Raw genomic sequence first — 17,445 nt, forward strand, 5'->3', positions numbered from 1 at the left:
AGTGCACAGATTGCAGAATTAAATCTCATTTACTTCACCTAGCAAGTTAAGCATGTGCTTAAATAATTCCACTGAATGAAAAGGAATAGCAAAGTGCTTAGCACTAGCTGAACTGTGCCAAGAATTGAGACTGTGCTTTAATTTTAAATAATGTTTTAGGTTTTTCCTCATTTTCCATAAAGAACATGGAATGGAGTATGTCAGAAATCCAACTAAATTAATAAAAACATCAACTTCATTTTCTTGCTCAGTTTTGCCAGAAGCTATGTCCATATTTTTGACTTAACTGACCAGAACATTCATATCCTTCAGCCTTAGGCAAACTAATATCCAATGTGATCAGTTTCTCAGTCATCCTGTCCTTAGTGCTGCATTTTCAATAGATTTCCTTTAAATGTTTTAAATAACATAGACACTGCCAGGCATATTTCTCAGTTCCAAATGGAGAAGTCCCACTCTCTGTAACCTGTCAAGAATCTGAAGTCAGGACTCCAAAACCCCAACTTCCTCTTGCGTGCGTTTTAGTGCACAGGTTACAATTTGACACTGCCACAAATAACAGTATGGTCAGAACCCTCAATCATCCCGTTAATTCTCATCAGTTTTCACTCTCCCCACTGCTTGACTTCCCCGGCCAGGAGCCTGTGGCTAGTTGTGCCAGATAAATTATTGCTTCGGAACCATGCACGTCATGAGAGCATAAAAACAGATTGTGATCTGATCTCCATTACAAGTTAATTACAAGTTAAAGTAAAAAGGAAAGCTGTGTTTGCTTTAATTGCTCATCTACAAGAATCTTCCTAGTTTGTTGTTGTTGTTGTTTTTAGCAGAAGCTTGTGTTCCAATTAAATGAATAACTCAGTGAGGAAAATGCAAAATGTGTCTTTTCTAGATTGCTTTCCAAAATCATCTAGAAGAAACTCCAGCTGGAGAAGAGGCAGCATGTATTCCTTATGCAGTACAGGAACAAATGTTCACAGAAGAGGCTGTCTGGGCATAAAAGAACACAAAGCTACTGAGTTTCTGAAGATGTTCAAGCTCACCTTTGCAAGTGCATCCTGGGGCATCACTTAATGTATGTACTGTTTTCTTTCTCTTTCTGAAAAGGTGTTTCTCTACTACCAATGCATTTTATTTCATCCATGGTAATTTCTTAAGGAATAATGTGGGGTGACCCTTAAGCGGATAACTTCCCCACTTCAATATGACCAGAGGCAGAAATGCTAGACTAAGCCATTGCAATTCTTGAAGCAGAGTTAAGGAGTAAAATGTACCTAGGAGGTGGTGACGACCGCATCCAAGTACATGCTTTGCATACAAAAATATGTTTGTTTTCGTATCTAGCCAACTTTTAATAAATCACGACAGCTATATAGAAAGTACAGTTTTACACTATCTCTTCACTAGCAAGCCCCGAGACAATGAAGACTCAATAAGCCAGTGTTTTACCTGTTTACCCTGTATACTTGGACAGACACACAAACACACAGAGAGAGCAATATAGCAACTTCTTGATGATTCCACCTAAGCACTGGAGCTGAACCAACAATTATTCTTCTGAATTTTCCAAGGGCAACAGATACAATTCATTTCTAGTGTTGAACAGTAAGGATTCGGTATATGCCAGCACAGTTTCACTTTATTAAGGGCCACAAGTTTTAAAAAAAGAAGTCCAATCACCTACTTTGGGTTATTATTCAACAGAAGCAAAATCTTTATATCAACCAGGTTGTAAGTTTAAAAGGTGCAAAGCTCATTTTCAGGCAAGTATAACAACAGAATAGGATGTATTTTCTCAGTTGCACAACACCAGAACAGCAGAACCGGGACAGCTGCCGCCTGGCACACTTTCTAAGGCGACTCAAAGGCTGTGCAACTTGGGAGTTACTTGGTTGTTCAAACACATTTACTGTCAATACTGTCTTCAGTCAACAGAAGAGAAAGTTCTGCTGGAGGGCATCTAATTTTGAAGCTGATACACTTGATACAGGAATAGCTTTGAAGTAACTGTAATACCTTTTCACTTATATAGCTCAAGGTTCAGAATTAAACAGCTGCTCCCTCTTGCTTTAATGCAGCCCGATTCCATGGCGTGGCCAAACATCCTCAGTAGGCTACAGAAGGGAACCACTGCCGGGTCTGTATGTAGGGGGGTGGGCAACCATGGCTTCACTTGGGCAGAAAAGGCACCATGTGCCCGGGTCTGTTTACTCAGTAACCCTGCTTGAAAGGGTCTGTGGGGATTTCAACCCCTGCAAAGCCGGGTAAGTGTGCTAGCAATGCGCACTTACCCTCTGGGCTACTGGGGTGATATATAAATGCAATAGACAGACAGACAGATGGATGTCTATTAAATTGGGAATAGGGCACTGAATTGAATTCAGATTTCCTCCAAGTATGTAGTCGACTGAAAACCCTGAAAACCAGGGTTAACGCAAGCAATAGGTCTACTCTATACCTAAGTCTGGATTCAACCCAAGCTACGTTAGCTCTCTACAGTATCACAAAAAGATCTAACACAGTCTTCAAGAAAAGCCAACCTCATTTAAAAATAGATCATCTTTTAACTTATTCACTGATTTAGTAGATTAGAGAACCAATTAACTGACAGTTCAAGTTAGTGTGCATGTTACCATCTATCTTTTAAAGTGCTATTTGCTAAATCCAAACATATGCATGAGACACAGTTCAAAGAGCGACTCTGAATGCCCAGTGAGATTTTAAATAAAACATGGCAAAATCCTGTTTCAAAAGCAGTTTGCAATGTGGAATGGTGGGTTTCCTGAAATGCACTCTCTCACAAGTCCAAAGAGCTCTTTGTGCATGGAATTCTATCGTTCTTTAGATGTCAGCCACAATGCCTTTGTACAGCCACTAAAATGCTCTTGTCACGTTTCTTCTGGACTAAAACACGACTCAGGATCAGTCGTGCCAAGCATGCAGATATGAAGTGAAATGGCTTATACAAAACTCAGCAACTCAAATCTTAATGTTAAAGAAACAATAAATCTTAGCAACTGTCAACCAAAACAGAGGGAAAAATATTATGCATGCCCTTTGACATTGTTTCACTAACTCCAAATTCTTTATTTGTACCAAGTACTATGACATGCATTGAGGGAAAATATGTAGAATTAAAAAAAAAAACCTGGAAGTTTTCAGGTGGAAATGTTACTGCCATGCTGTTTTCCAGTAACACAGACACACCTAGTCACAAGCTGGGCGCCCTAGTGTGAATTATATTTGCATATTTTGCAACCAATCCAGGAAGATTTCCTTCTATTGGGGGGGGGTACCTGAAATGTTCAATTATGAGATACATTTAGTAATCAGGTTCTTAACAATGCAATTAATATTTACTACAATCATATTATTCAATGTATGAACTGACCAATAGCTGAAGTTCTTAGGGCGACACAGACAATAAAAAAATATAATCATTAAGGCTACAATTCATACTTAGACAGGACTAAGTTACCGTAAGCATCATTTGTGATGGAAAGGCAGGACATAAATTTAAATTTAACCTCACTGAGCTCAGGAGGGATTACTTTTGAGTAGGATTCTGAAACAATTGTCCTGTTTGGACTTCAAGGTAGAAAACTCAATAAAGTATATTAAGTCTCTCAGAGAGGACTGCAGTTTTTCTTAATGGGAGTCAACTTTGCTTTGTTTTACTTTCATCCTGTGAAGAACTTGATCCACAGTCATGAAAGACTGTTTCCAAAAACGTTTTTGTTTTGTTTTGTTTACCTTGAGCAATCTTTGGCACATGGTGGATTGCCCTAGGTCATAATCCATGAATTCTTGAGCAGGGATTCCCTGGAGCAAAAGCTTACCACTTGCCTCAAAAACAATGTTGGAAAAGGAAACACTTTATTGTAGAGAGTATGTTTCTCAACAAATAATATTAATGAATGCCTCTGTCTACCCCTAACACTGAACTAGCTGAACTAACTCACCATATTCTTTTTGTCCTCATATCCGGCTTGCGTAATAGAAAAGGACTCTCTTTTTGTCAATTAAACCTGTTGCAGCTGGATTCTCCAGCTAACTGAAGGCAAGAGAAAAGCCTTCCAACTCTACTGCCTTCCTGCCAAGGAAAAGATGCATTCTTAGGCACTCATTAGAGAGCTACCCTCATATACAATGGTCATTTCAGTACACCCAGGGAAATATCTCTTCTCAACACCCGGCACCTCAAGAAAAAACAGGGTGAAACAGCAAATGATTCAGGATTTCAGGCCTTGGAGAAATAATTATCAAGTCTCATTTCCTCTAAAACCTTTGGAAATAGAATTGTTCTCAAGTACTTGTCTTCTATCTTTCTGCTCACTTCCAATACTGACTTTTAGCTTGGGTCCATGAGGGAATTGGGAAAAGGTTTAACTGCTGTCTTCCCAGACTCTTTTGATCCCCTTCCTATTCTAAGGCAGAAAGTTATTCAAGCAGGCAGTTTGATATCTGAAGTCATTACATTTAACATTAAAGAATCAAGATGAACAGAGGAGAATGATCCTACTCAGAGCGAGGAAAAAAACAGCAGACTTTCACCTGCTTCACAGCCCTGCCAGTTCAGTGCTTTCAACAAGGAATCCCCAGCCTTTGGGGTCAGTGAGCATGTTAGGAGTATTAGAAGTAAGCCACAGGCGCTCTCACAGACAACCTGCCCAATAACTAACACGCAAAGGCAACATGGGATCTGAGTTCCAAATGTTCCAATATTCGTTCCACAGAATGCCAATTATTGCAGCTCAGAGACGGGGGCCCAGAAGCATTCCTGGAAATAAAAGATGGCACTGCAGGTTGGCACTTCACTTAGCAGCATGCCTGTCTCCTAGTTAGTTATTTAAATCAAAAAACAAAAGCCAGTCACACTGAACAAGACATTTGGAGGGGGGTGATGTGTGAAGAGCAAGAGGAGGAGAGGAGTTAGTTTATTTTTGCTGAGAAGCAGTACAGGATATTCAAAATGAGTAGAGGAGCAAAAGAATTTGTGCTCGCCTTCTGAAGAGGCTAAATGGCCTGAAAACAGCAGTTCCCTAGTGTGAACTTCATGAGGACTGGAACGGGATTTTATTTATTTATGAGACTTCTATGCCACCCCACTGATTACATCCATAAATAAACTTCCTTAAAATAATATAAATTAACAGTATAAATTAGATTTCCCTTCTACCTGATGCTTAAATGCCCTTTTACGACTCATGGTGGCCATATGCCACCTCCAGGATCAGAGTTATTATGCCTCTGAATCAGCCGCTCTTAGCAAGCAGAGCAACTAGTGAGAGGACTATTTATTGTCTTCATGTGATGGCGGTGGGCTTCCCATAGGCATTTGCTTGGCCACTGTGGAAAATAACACTGCTGACTTTTCAAGCGAATGTGGAAAATGGCTTACGCAAGGGCGTTTTGAATGAGAAGTCCTGACTTTTAGGTACAGAGTTTCTAACGATATTTTAAAAGGACCTCATATCAGATAGTTTGCTTCACTCTAGTGACTGTCAGTCATTTAATATGTATTTTAAAGATATGTATGGCTAAACAAAACACCCATTTCTTTTCAAAGTCTTAGTTCACCTCGGAAGCTTTCAAGGTCTTTTCTGGCAAGCAAGGCAAGTAATGCTTGGGAGGATAAAAATGAGGCCACTTCCCTACTCAACATGTGTTGAGAATATCTATGAAAGCCATCCAGGTCCCAGTAAAATCAAGATCTAACAAAGTGAGCTTTTCTACTTCCAAAAATTCCAAAGCCTGAACAAATGTACAGAGAAAAAAGAAGGGGGCAATTAATTAAAATTAGAGAACCCAAATAAGTTTCTACAAATTCAAAGTTTGATAGATTAAACAGAAAATGCAGAAAATCAAGTGGAAGGCTAGGCATCAAAGGAAAAGTACAGACAGGGAGCACAGAATTGCAGGGATGGCATCAGGAAGGCTAAAGCTGAGAATGAACTGAAGTTAACGAGTGATTCTAAAAGAGACAAAAAAAGCCTTCTTCATATACATCCATAGTAAAAGACAGAGGAAAGAAATGCTGGTCCAACTACTCAATTAGGATAGCAAAACAATAAGGGATGACAAAGGAAAGGAAGAATTACTCAATTCCTGCTTTGGCTTGCTCTTCTCCCAAAAGAGGGCCTATGCTCTCCCTGGCAAGCTGAAGGGGCAGGATGGCCGCTTGAGCTTGGCAGGCACATGGTCAAGGATCATGTAATTAGTCTGAAGTAGTTCAGATCTCCAGGACCTGGTGAGCTCCATCCTACAGAGAAATGGAACTGGCAGAAGAACTCTCAGAACCACTGCCCATTATCTTTGAGAAATCATGGAGGACAGGGGAAGTGCCTCCAAGTTAATTATCTCTCTTAGCTGGCTGTCCAGCTACATCCTGAATAGCACTCTACAAGCACCTAAAAGGTAGTCATGCAGAGGAAAGAAAGGATCTCATCACCACTATCCCAGAGTGCAGGCACAGAATAATGGGCTCATGTTACAGGAAGCCAAATCCCAGCAGGACATCAAAAAGAACTTCCTTACTCTTAAAGCAGTACAGCAGTGGAACCAATGACCTAGAGAGTTGTGAGCTTTCCCACAGTATAGGCATTCAAGATGCAGCTGGACAGCCAGCTAAGAGAGATCATTAACATCAAGGTCTACACTGTGGGGGGTGGGATTGGACCCAATGGCCTTCTGACTCCTTCCAGCAATACTATTCTATGATTCTATGAATCTTAATCCTATTTAATCCTAATCCACAAGAATGAAAACACAGACTCACACCTTTCCATACATTGATAGTATTATATTGATAAATAATAGTGCCACATTAATAAACCTGGAATAGAAAGTACCTTCTGTGTCCTCACAATTCACTAACCCAAACTGCAAGCCATACCATATATGTTAGAAGAACATCTACCCTTACTATTGGATACTCACAGTGAATCTTTTCCAGGTTTGGGGAGAGAGTCATTGCATTAGAGAAACCCCACAAGACACTGGCGATTAGGGTTAAGGGCAGGGGTGGCCAATCTTATTCAGCCATGGGGCCAAATTCCAATTTGAGAAAGGTTCCTGGAACTGCATTCCAGCAGTAAGCTGAGCAAAGGTCAAGGGGACCAGGGACTAGGTAGGTGTGGGTCAGCCTGGACAAATTCACACCAATCATACAAACAATAGCTTGATTCCATGCGTATCTACTCAGAAGTAACCCCAAGGCAACAGTGCCTCAGGCTTAAAAGGACAACTCAATTCCAAAATGTAAAAATGCTCAAAAGCATTTAAATTGCCAGTCTTTTCAATCTCTGATCAGAGGTTAGAGTGAAGTTCCTCTGTGCTGTGCTGAAGAAAGCTCATTTTTCCGGGAAAATTCAGATTGGTGATCCAATATAAGAGCGGTAGTTTCCTGTACAGAACTGGAGAAGAGAGGGAAGTCTCTGGAAGAATCTCCATGGCCTGGATTTGACCCATGCGTAGAGAATTCCCCATCCCATGCTTAGGAGAAATGCCATTCCCTGCAGTGACTAGGTAAGTGTAAATATGAATCATAGCAAAGACGGAATTTCAAGATAAAATAATTATTATACAACCCACAACTTTGTGCAACCCACAAAGAGAGGGGAATTGGATGTCACACTACATAGTATGGAGGATATGTAGCATAAGATTATGAATTGCCTAACAACGGAATAAAGTATTGCAAGGCAATGATTTGGTGTGATGATTTTATTGCAGGATAAAGGAACTCTATCCTGGTAGGTGACAGATCACCCCCAACTCAGTCCTTGTTGTCTCAGCAATTTCAGGGGTCAAACATTATTTTGTTCCCAGATGGATGACTGTGGGTAGCCTTTCCCCATTGGAGGAGGTTAGTGCAAAGCAAAAACACCAGGTAAACTAAATGAAGGTAGTGACAGATTTTATTTTCCTGGGTTCCAAGATCACCGCAGACGGGGACTGCAGCCAAGAAATTAAAAGACGCTTGCTCCTGGGGAGGAAAGCTATGGCAAATCAAGACAGCATACTAAAAAGCAGAGACATCACCCTGCAAACAAAAGCGCGTATAGTCAAGGCTACGGTTTTCCCACTTGCAATGTATGGCTGTGAAAGCTGGACCATAAGGAAGGCTGAGCACCGAAGGATCGAGGCCTTTGAATTGTGGTGCTGGAGGAGACTCCTGCAAGTCCCTTGGACCGCAAGGCGATCAAACCAGTCAGTCCTAGAGGAGATCAACCCTGACTGCTCTTTAGAAGGCCAGATAGTGGAGCTGAAACTCAGATACTTTGGCCACCTAATGAGAAGGAAGGACTCCCTGGAGAAGAGCCTGATGCTGGGAACAATGGATGGCAAAAGAAGGAGGGGGCAGCAGAGGATGAGGTGGCTGGATGGGGTCATTGGGGCAGTGGGTGTGGGCTTGGGTGGACTCTGGGGGATGGTGGAGGACAGGAAGGCCTGGAGGAGTGTTGTCCATTGGGTCACAATGGGTCGGACACAACTTCACGACAAAACTACTTTGGTGTGTTGGCTAAGACACACATGCACACAGCTTCTTAGGCTCCACACCTTTCCCCACTGAAGGAAGATGCTGAGCTATACAAGCATCTCCTTGGCACCCTGCTTGCCATCTGCCTGAGGCAACAAGCGGTACATAAACAGACGGGACCTGACTGGTTCTTGGAAAACTCCTGGAAAAATTTCCTATACAAATTACAGTAATTTGCATCCAAAGAATTTCAGTTTGCTCTGGAAATTTTTCTGAAGTCCTAGTCAGCAGTCTAATTTAACATGTTTATTTTGCTTTATTTGACCTGAACTATCTGAAGAGGGAAAAAGTTGGGGTTAATGTATTATTTATTTATTTAGAAAATTTCTATGTATCTTAAACATTATGTAAAAACGGTTATTGGAATACTTGTAAAAATGTAAAGATACTAGAGTATACTGCATAAGTGGAAGGAGAGAAAATAGATACTGAGAGCTGCTGACTGGCTAATAAATGCTAGCAACCCAAAGAACTGTGCATGATATGCTGAGAATGGCTCCTTTAGTTCTGCAGAGTTCAAATCTCTTCAGTTGAGGTTGCAGGGCACCTTCATGGTGGGCATCACTGTTTACAAGTTGTATTTCAGACTGAGACATATGCACTTTTGAAAAACATGTATGTATTGTCTCACATGCCTGCTAGGGAGAAACATCTGAAAACTGCTGATCACAGCTTTGAAACTGCTAAGCTAGCCTAACATTGCATTTGCAATTAGCATCTACCCATTGTTTCTAATGAACTTGTGAAACTGATTTCACCCCAAACCTCAAACCTCTGGCGAGTATGCTGATGGAGGACAGATGATGTCCCCTATCCTTCCTCAACAACCAGTACAAAACCAAACAGGCTGCCAGATGGAAGCTTCCTCCTCTGTAACTTGCACAGAAATGCCATTTCTGCCTTCCTTCATTGGGCTAGTAAGAAATCTTGCAACCTACTAACTTCTGCAGGCTTATTTACAAAGCTGCAATAGAAAATAAGGCTGGAAAGTAGGACTATAGTACAAAGTCATGAGATAACACCATGGTGATCGTTGGCAGTTTCCAATGGTCCTGCAAGGCAGTTTTTCTTAAGCAAGAACATACACTGGGTGTCATTGAGCATGAGAATACAAGAAGCTATTCCTGAGTCAGAACGTTGGTCCATTTAGTCCAAGTCAACTGTCAATTGGCAGCAGCTCTCCAGGTGCACTCCCCCTCCATCTCGTTCCTTCAGACAAGAATGTTTCCAGCTCTATTTGGAGATGCTGGGGATTCAACCTGTGGCCTTCTATAGGCAAAGTATGTGCTCTGCCACTGAGTTAAGGTCTTTCACCTAACACATTAGTTATGGCTTCAGTGTTCAGTGATCTATTATGCAGTGCTTGCTTTATGAAGCTAAAAACACACTAGTTGAACTATGGAGGTTCTAGGTCACCCTGGGATCAGAGCTGTACTGGTGTCAGCACTGCCCGATTAGGTCCTCTCCAGATATTTTGGACTACAACTCCTTGTGTTCCTGACCATTGGCCTTGCTGACTGGGGCTGATGGGACTCTCCAAAACACCCAGAAGGCACCTGATTGGGGAGTGCCCTAGGTGTTATTACCACAAAGAGAACTCATGTGAAGATGGCTATACGAGGTTTATAAAGTGAAAACTCACATGCGTGGTGAAAATATGAGGTATGTCCAGAAAGTAATGAGAATATTTTAAATTTTCTTTTATTGAAAAAATTACAATTGAACATTGTCTCCTTCACGGTATGCACCTTGTGAGGGTACATAACCCGCCCAGCAATTTTCCCATTCTTCATAGCATCCCTGGAAGTCTTCAGGTGGGATGGCGTTCAGAGCCTTGGGACGTTATCCACAAGACCAAAATGGCGGCCTGCCAAACCTTTCTTCATCTTTGGGAAGATGAAAAAGTCGCAACGAGCCCTGTGATGTGTTTTTCAGCCAAAAACTCTCTGACAGCCAAAGCACCGTGACTCGGTGCATTGTTGTGATAAAGGATCCAAGGTGAGCTAATCTCAACTTGTGCCATCAGTACGCTTGTGCAAATGATACTGCAGCTTCTCCATAAGCTTTCCTTACCATTTCCAAAGTTTCTGATGTACTTTTCCCTATTTCACATAATTTTATTGCGTACCACTGTTCCAAACTCACTTGCATTTTTCTTAATACGAGGCACTTGAACAGGGTGTCACAAAAAAGAATGTCTCGCTTCTGAGAGGGCTGGAATTCTCTTAGATCATTGTTCTAACATACACCTGGCACCCCACCCCAAGTGACCTTGGCCAGCTTCTCCCTTCACAGAGCCCTTCTCGAGCATAGGGACTTCATTCTCATGACTTTCTGGACACACCTCGTGCTCACAATCATCCACAGTTCTTATCACCATTGTGCCATTACACAGATGGCATCAAATTGCCCTCCACAGGCCTTTATCTTCAGAACCCTTGGGTGGTTCTCTCCTTGATTCCACAACTGAAAATTGTTGCAGATCTTTGGTGGTTACTGTAATGCAACTTTTTCCAGCTGGAACCCAACATTATATCATCCAAACTACAAGAATGAAATTGAACTAAGCCACACAGTCCTTCAGGGAACCGTTTTTCAACCCATTTGCAGTTTAATATATGGTGTTTTGAACATTTCCAAGCTAAGGCATCTCAGAGGGATATGTTATTTTCACAACACTGTATCACATACACTCCAATCCATCTGCTGTAAGCAAGTTATTCTATAAGCCAGGACCACTTATGTTTCACCTAGATGCATCCGAAGCACAAAGATTTATTTGTATTCATTGAAATACTTTAAGTCACCCTTTATCCTTTAAGTTACTATAGTACTTTGCAAGGAGTATGATCAAAACAATCATAATGTGTAGCATGAACTCTACCAACAGCAAAATAAAATCATGAAATGGCACAAGATTTGGCCAAAAATCTGGTCTGGGAAGATCTAACATATAAATGAAAACCTGACTTCAGTACTTCCTAACAGCCCCTTTACCGCCTGCACTTTAGGCAACCTCTCCCATTCCCTACGGATAACAATATTCAAATCTTTATCTGGATATAGCTTACTCTGAGAGGAAGACCCCCAAGAGATGGGAATCAAAAATGGTAAATTCATGAAGAGGTGTGAAATTCTGCACCAAATTACAAGCCCCATTATCTTATCTATTTTTAAGGAATACCTGTCATTCCAAGGGCTATCAAAGTTTTCCTCTTTAAGGAATGCAAGCTTAAGTCAAAAGTTTCTGTGCCAATCCACCCCCCCCCCCCCCACAGGCAATACAATTCGTTTCCTGTCTACATTTTAAACCCGTGAAAAAGAAATGCCAAAACGACAGCATTAAAAGCCAAGGCTATGTGACAACCGCCCCTCCCCCACGCCAAGTTACTCTGATGCACATTTTGAGCAGATATAGCTAGCAGCTCTGGATGCCTGAACTGGAGAATTCACACCTCTGAATGGAATCATAAATAGCATTTTTCTTAATATTCATATTCTGCTTTCATCGAAATGCCAAGATACCATTTTTAGAAGGTCACGTCTTATCAATATAATTAGAAACATAACTGATGAGAGCAGTATAAATAAAAGCACTTTCCAAATGGAGGAAAAGCACCGGCACCCTAGTGTCCAAAGGTAAGATGGAATTAAGTGAGCTTCCCTAGGATGGGAGGTGCCCATGAGGGCTGCCACAAAGCCCTGCTCTTGGTTTGCCACCACAATGTTCTTCTCAGATAACATTCTAAGGGACATAGAAAGTAGATAAAAAGACTGTCTCAACTCCATCCTCAAAACATTCCAATGGAATTCACTTCTATTTCCATTTTACAGATACAAAACTGAAGCTGAAATTGACTTCCTGATGAACACCCAGCAAATTAAGGACCAACCTGAAATTCAAAGCAAGGTTTCTTTGGGGTCAAACCTCATGACATTGTGTCTCAGTTTAAATGAGTTTAATCAACATTACCTTAAGTGAAAAGACCAAATATTGGCCCCAGCGCAGGATCAAACATTGAAGAACATAGGACCTGCCTTGCTGGTTCATGCCAAGGTCCAGCCAGAAACAAACCATGGTACTAATTCTCAGCTGTCTTCCCACAACAACCCAGAAATTCAGGGTTCACACCTCACACAGAACATCCAGGAAACCCTTTCACAGGGTTGTTAAACACACCAAAAGCAGATGAGCCAGCATGTTTGCCAACCTGCACCCAACTCCTAGTACCCACTGATTAACAAATCCTGGGCTATTTCATCATGTTGACCAGCAAACTGCCTTTCCTTCTCCTTCCGGTTCTTTCTACAGTGATGCTTATCTTATCACATGATTTTATAAATGTTGCAAGTGATAGATGACCTATCACTTGCAACATTCAAGGAAAAGCTCAGAGAAAAGTGCTCCATACTGACCGGTCTGCTGGTTTGTGGATCCTTCTAGCCCGGGGTTCTCTGACTGGCAGCAGCTCTTCACCGTTTCCCTTCACACCTGGAGATGCCAGGGATTAAGCTGGGGACCCTCTGCATGCAAACCATGCAGCCTTCCACTGAGAGACTGGCCCTTCCATCTAGGAATAGATCCTTCCAGTATTATCTACAGAACTGATCCAAGAATTACCTCAGCAGATACCAAAAGACATTATCAGCTTCTAATAAGCAAATCCCCATGGTTCTTAAAAGCACTTTCAAAGAAAGCCGCATTTTTCTTCACAAAACTAAATGAAAATTCCTGCTCATCTCTCCATAAGCAAATGAAGGATTGAGTGTGAAAAAGTGTGCTTTATACTGACATTTATGATCAAAATGTTCCATTCATGGTATATCTGGCCAAGAATCACACATGAGTTGCTTCTGTTTCTGCCATAGGAGGTTCTGTTTTGCATAGCTAGGGAGTATTTCAGAGAATTCTTGAAAGTGTATGTGCTGCCAAAGGCATTAAATTAGCACATCACCGTTCAAAACAAGGCAAACCAGAGATTTGTTCTGCTACCATTGTGGTTGAAGCTGAAATAAATGCAAACCTCCATAGTTCTACTAAGCAATCACACCCATTTTTACTTCCTGCCAGTTTATTCGTCTTTTCTTTGTTTCAGTTAGGTATGCAGCCAGTGAGAAAATACAAAATGTTCTAACTAGAACTCCTTTTCACTCAATCCCTATTTGATCAGAGAGAACATACTTCCAGAATATGAGTGTCAGGGAAAGGATATAAATAGCAATTTGCTACCATCACCAAAAAAAGGCAATTTGAAGACCAAGAAGCCCTTCAATTTTGCAAGACAGTTTGAGCGGTTGAGGGGGGAACTAGCTCTCACACACCATTCTGATAGGTTTGAGCTTCATCCACTTTTCAACACAGTCAGACAAGCATCAGCTCACAGGTGCAGTTGACCAATTAAATACACTAAGAAATAAGAACTGGTTGGAAATTGGATGGAAATAAGTTGCACAGCTGATTCCTGGTTGTCACTTCCTTGATATTTTGCCACTGAGTAGTAAATGGAACGGTCACTGAACCTGCTGAGGTGGCTACATATTTTAAAAGCAGGTTTCCAAAGCCACCTGTACATTCCTTCTCAGTCATGCCATTTCTGCCCCAGCTCTGGTTACCGATGGGGCGAAACACAAAAGCAATTATTCTCTATTTCCTTGGAAATGCCTTGTTCGTGTCTTTTGCACTTTAAATATTTAAGCACCAGGAATTCAGCATCTGTTTTTCTGTAAGGCATTCTGTTTCAACCGAATCTGATTTTTAAATAGCCACTGATCTGTGTTGTCCTAGAAGGAACACGTACTTGCTGTAAGTGCTCTTATAATATTTAATGCAACAGAGCAGACTATTCCCAGACTGAAAAGCATCTCTTGGATTTCTTGGAAGAAACTCTCCAGGCAGACTGTGATCAGGAAAACAGGTAAGTGAAAAGAGTATCTCAATGTTACCTAGCAGGAGGATTGCCAAGGGCTGCACCAACGTGATAAGGCAAGCAGATGCAGATGCAGGCAGCTTGTATGTGAAGCCAGAAATCTGAGTCAGTTTGTCACAGACCATGGCAGACAAGCAAGGAGAAAACCCTAACTCTGCAGTTCACACACACAAAAGTAGCACGGCATGTGTTATATCAATCAATTCTATTTACAAATGGCCTGACAGGGTAGATCGGGCACACGACCCTGAAGAAAACACGCAGTCTGTGTGAAAGAATCGTGATCTATTCTGGACTGTCTCACATGCTCACTGCCACACGAGAGTTCACCAGTCTGTGGATGACCACAAGCTATAAATTAACAGTGAGCTGTAAGTGGAGTGTCACAGTTGGGGTAGGGGGCAGGTCTGCATACACTCTACTCCCCTCCGCCAAGCAGGCAAGGCGGCCCAGTCTCTTCCCTGTCACCCAGTGGAAAGGGTACTTCAGCCCCATTTCAGCCAATCATCGCTTCTGCAGTTTCATAAAATATTTCTTGTGTACCTTGAAGCCTCTCTTTACAACTGTTAAAACCCCTTAATCTGCTGTTCACACAATAAACGCAGGCAATCTCAAGACCTTGTGCTCTTTTCTTGCACTGCAATACTGCAGAAGACAGAAAGTCCCAGGGCCCAGGTTCCAGCTTTGGCACAGCAAGCATGTTTCATTCTTTCAGCCTAATTCAAGGCTACAAACTGTTCTGAGAATTAAAACAGAATCCTCTGCAAGATCTAGCTTCCAGCAGCCAATAGCCAGAGTCTTCAAATTAATCTGGACCCTCACATAGCATTCTGCCCTCCTTAATAAGGAGTGAATCTTTTGCCAATCTGACAAAACATCTCAATACAACAAAGGCTCAGTACAACAAAAGCAACATCCCCCCATATGAAAATCATTTCTAAATGTCAGTAAAACTTACTCCAGTAAACACGTTTGAGATTTTTGAAAAGCCAAAATTTCAGACTGCTGTCACTGCCATATTCCACATCATGTAGAAACACAGGTTGGAAACAAAACAGCAAGAAAAATCCGCAGGTTTTGTCCTCCCTAAAGAGACTAATCCAGTACCAAAGCCATCACTGGAAGCACCAAGCCAGCCTGTCTATTCCTGCATTAGCCCCCAGGATGTCAAAGGAGCGTTCACGGGAAAAGCCCCAGAGTGCAAACTGCATTTCATCCTGAGCCCCAAAGGCCCTCGCAGGGCTAGGAAGAGGAAGCTGACTAACGAGCAGCAGGAAGTGCTGGGCTCACCAAGAGACCTAATTACCATAAGCACCACTATGCCTTCCTCACACCCAGCGCTGTGTGTGCACAAAAGGATGTGCCACACATGAGAGAAAAAGATACACTTTGGGGGAAAAGAACAGGATGGAAATGCTTCGTAAGCACAGAGGCAATGGCAGCTGCCTTAACACCCAGTCCATTAGCGCAACTTGAAAAGAGGAAGGAAGAAGAATTAGTGGACGAAGCCTGAGACCTGCAAACCGTTTGTGAATTGCTGCCTTGGCTACATCCCAACTGGGGTAATTATATTCCAGCTATCCTAAAACGCTCCCTGCTCTACCCTATCCCTTTTTCCAGTCACTGCCACTTTGTCACAAGCCATTTCTCACTCTTTTTATCTGTCTCGGGTTCCCTCCAGGGGCAAGACTGTGTCCTGCTCTGTGGCCCTGAAGCAAAGTCTTGGCTGCTCGTTCAAGGTTAAAAATGGAAATTCTGCAATCTGGAAAGGCATGTTTTGCAAGACTCCTACTAACAGAAGAAGTTAAACAAATTGCTTCATTTGTTGAATGTTGTCTGATTTAATCGATGGTTTCATTTACTCTAGAGACTGCCAGAAATACAGGACACTGAATTACAGAATGCAGTGAAGTAAACCAGGAAAATGAGATGGTGTCAGAAAAGAGGAACGGGGTCCAAGATGGACAAAGAAACTGGAAACCAAACACTCCTGTGCAAGGTGATGTTGAAGGACAAGAAACCAAAACTCAGCAGTACAGCACCGTCCCAAGTTCAATCTTCCCTTAAAAGGACCTCAGAAAACAAGGCCCGGAGAATCACTGTCAGGCAGGATTTGAGGGCTAGATGTACAAATAGTTTGACCTGGAACATGGCAACTTCCCAAGTTTCCCTAATCTTAAGAATTTAAGACAGATTGGGTTTCAGCCTATGCCAAAAACTGTAAATGTGGAATTCTCCAGTATAGCGTATCCTGGGGTTTCTGCGAAATCAGTCAAGTTGGAACAGGTTCTCTCCTTGAGAGGATATTCTTTTGCCTGGGAAACAGCCAGCAGAGCTCTGGTAAACTGGGCATATGGCATCTTTACATTCAGTTTTATTCCAAAGATACTAGCTGCAAACCACAAAGCTATTACCAAGCTAGGGTCCTCAGGTGCTGTTGGAATACAGCTTCTAAATGGTAGGCAGCCATGGTCCTGGTGGAGAGGTGCACTAAGGGTGACTTTTTAAATTTTTGTATTGTGTTATTTTATTATATGATTTTCCTATTGTATCCTTTTAAAAATAATAACAATAAAGGAATATAGCTTCTATCATCCCTGCTCAGTATGTCTGATGGCCAGGGATAATGCAAGTTCTATTCTAATATCTGGGGACTCAAAGTTGGAAACTACTGATACAAATTCCAAGAAATCTGAGCATTCACTATTAAAACAGGCAGGATTCCAGTCCTTACTGTTATGGACAGAAATGTGAAACTGTATGCACCCTGAGAACCCAAAGAGAGTCTACATAATACTTGCATAAGACCAAGCATGGTACTCCTTTAACAGTAACTCTGGCCAGATTAGCAGTCAGGTGGCCCCATACATGCCTGTTGAATGCTGCCCCATTTCCATAATTACCAACACCAGACATGGGTCCCTCCCTTGTCTGAACCCAGCAAGGTGGGCAGCAGGGGTAACTTCCGAACCACTC

The 17,445-nt window shown here is 41.9% G+C and overlaps 1 protein-coding gene and 1 long non-coding RNA gene across 2 annotated transcripts in view; one reads left to right on the forward strand and one right to left on the reverse strand.

Annotated features, from left to right (window-relative positions):
* The window catches only part of PTPRA (protein tyrosine phosphatase receptor type A), a 134,884-nt gene that overhangs the window by 91,566 nt on the left and 25,873 nt on the right, over positions 1–17,445 (reverse strand). The gene's annotated exons all lie outside the window — the stretch shown is intronic.
* On the forward strand, positions 15,780–17,043 carry LOC123022562. The gene is made up of 2 exons (XR_006414535.1): positions 15,780–16,031; positions 16,337–17,043. It is a non-coding gene; the product is annotated as an uncharacterized LOC123022562 (long non-coding RNA).

Source organism: Varanus komodoensis, unplaced genomic scaffold, assembly GCF_004798865.1.
Source record: "Varanus komodoensis strain SLA01 unplaced genomic scaffold, ASM479886v1 scaffold2, whole genome shotgun sequence".
Lineage (NCBI taxonomy): Eukaryota > Metazoa > Chordata > Lepidosauria > Squamata > Varanidae > Varanus > Varanus komodoensis.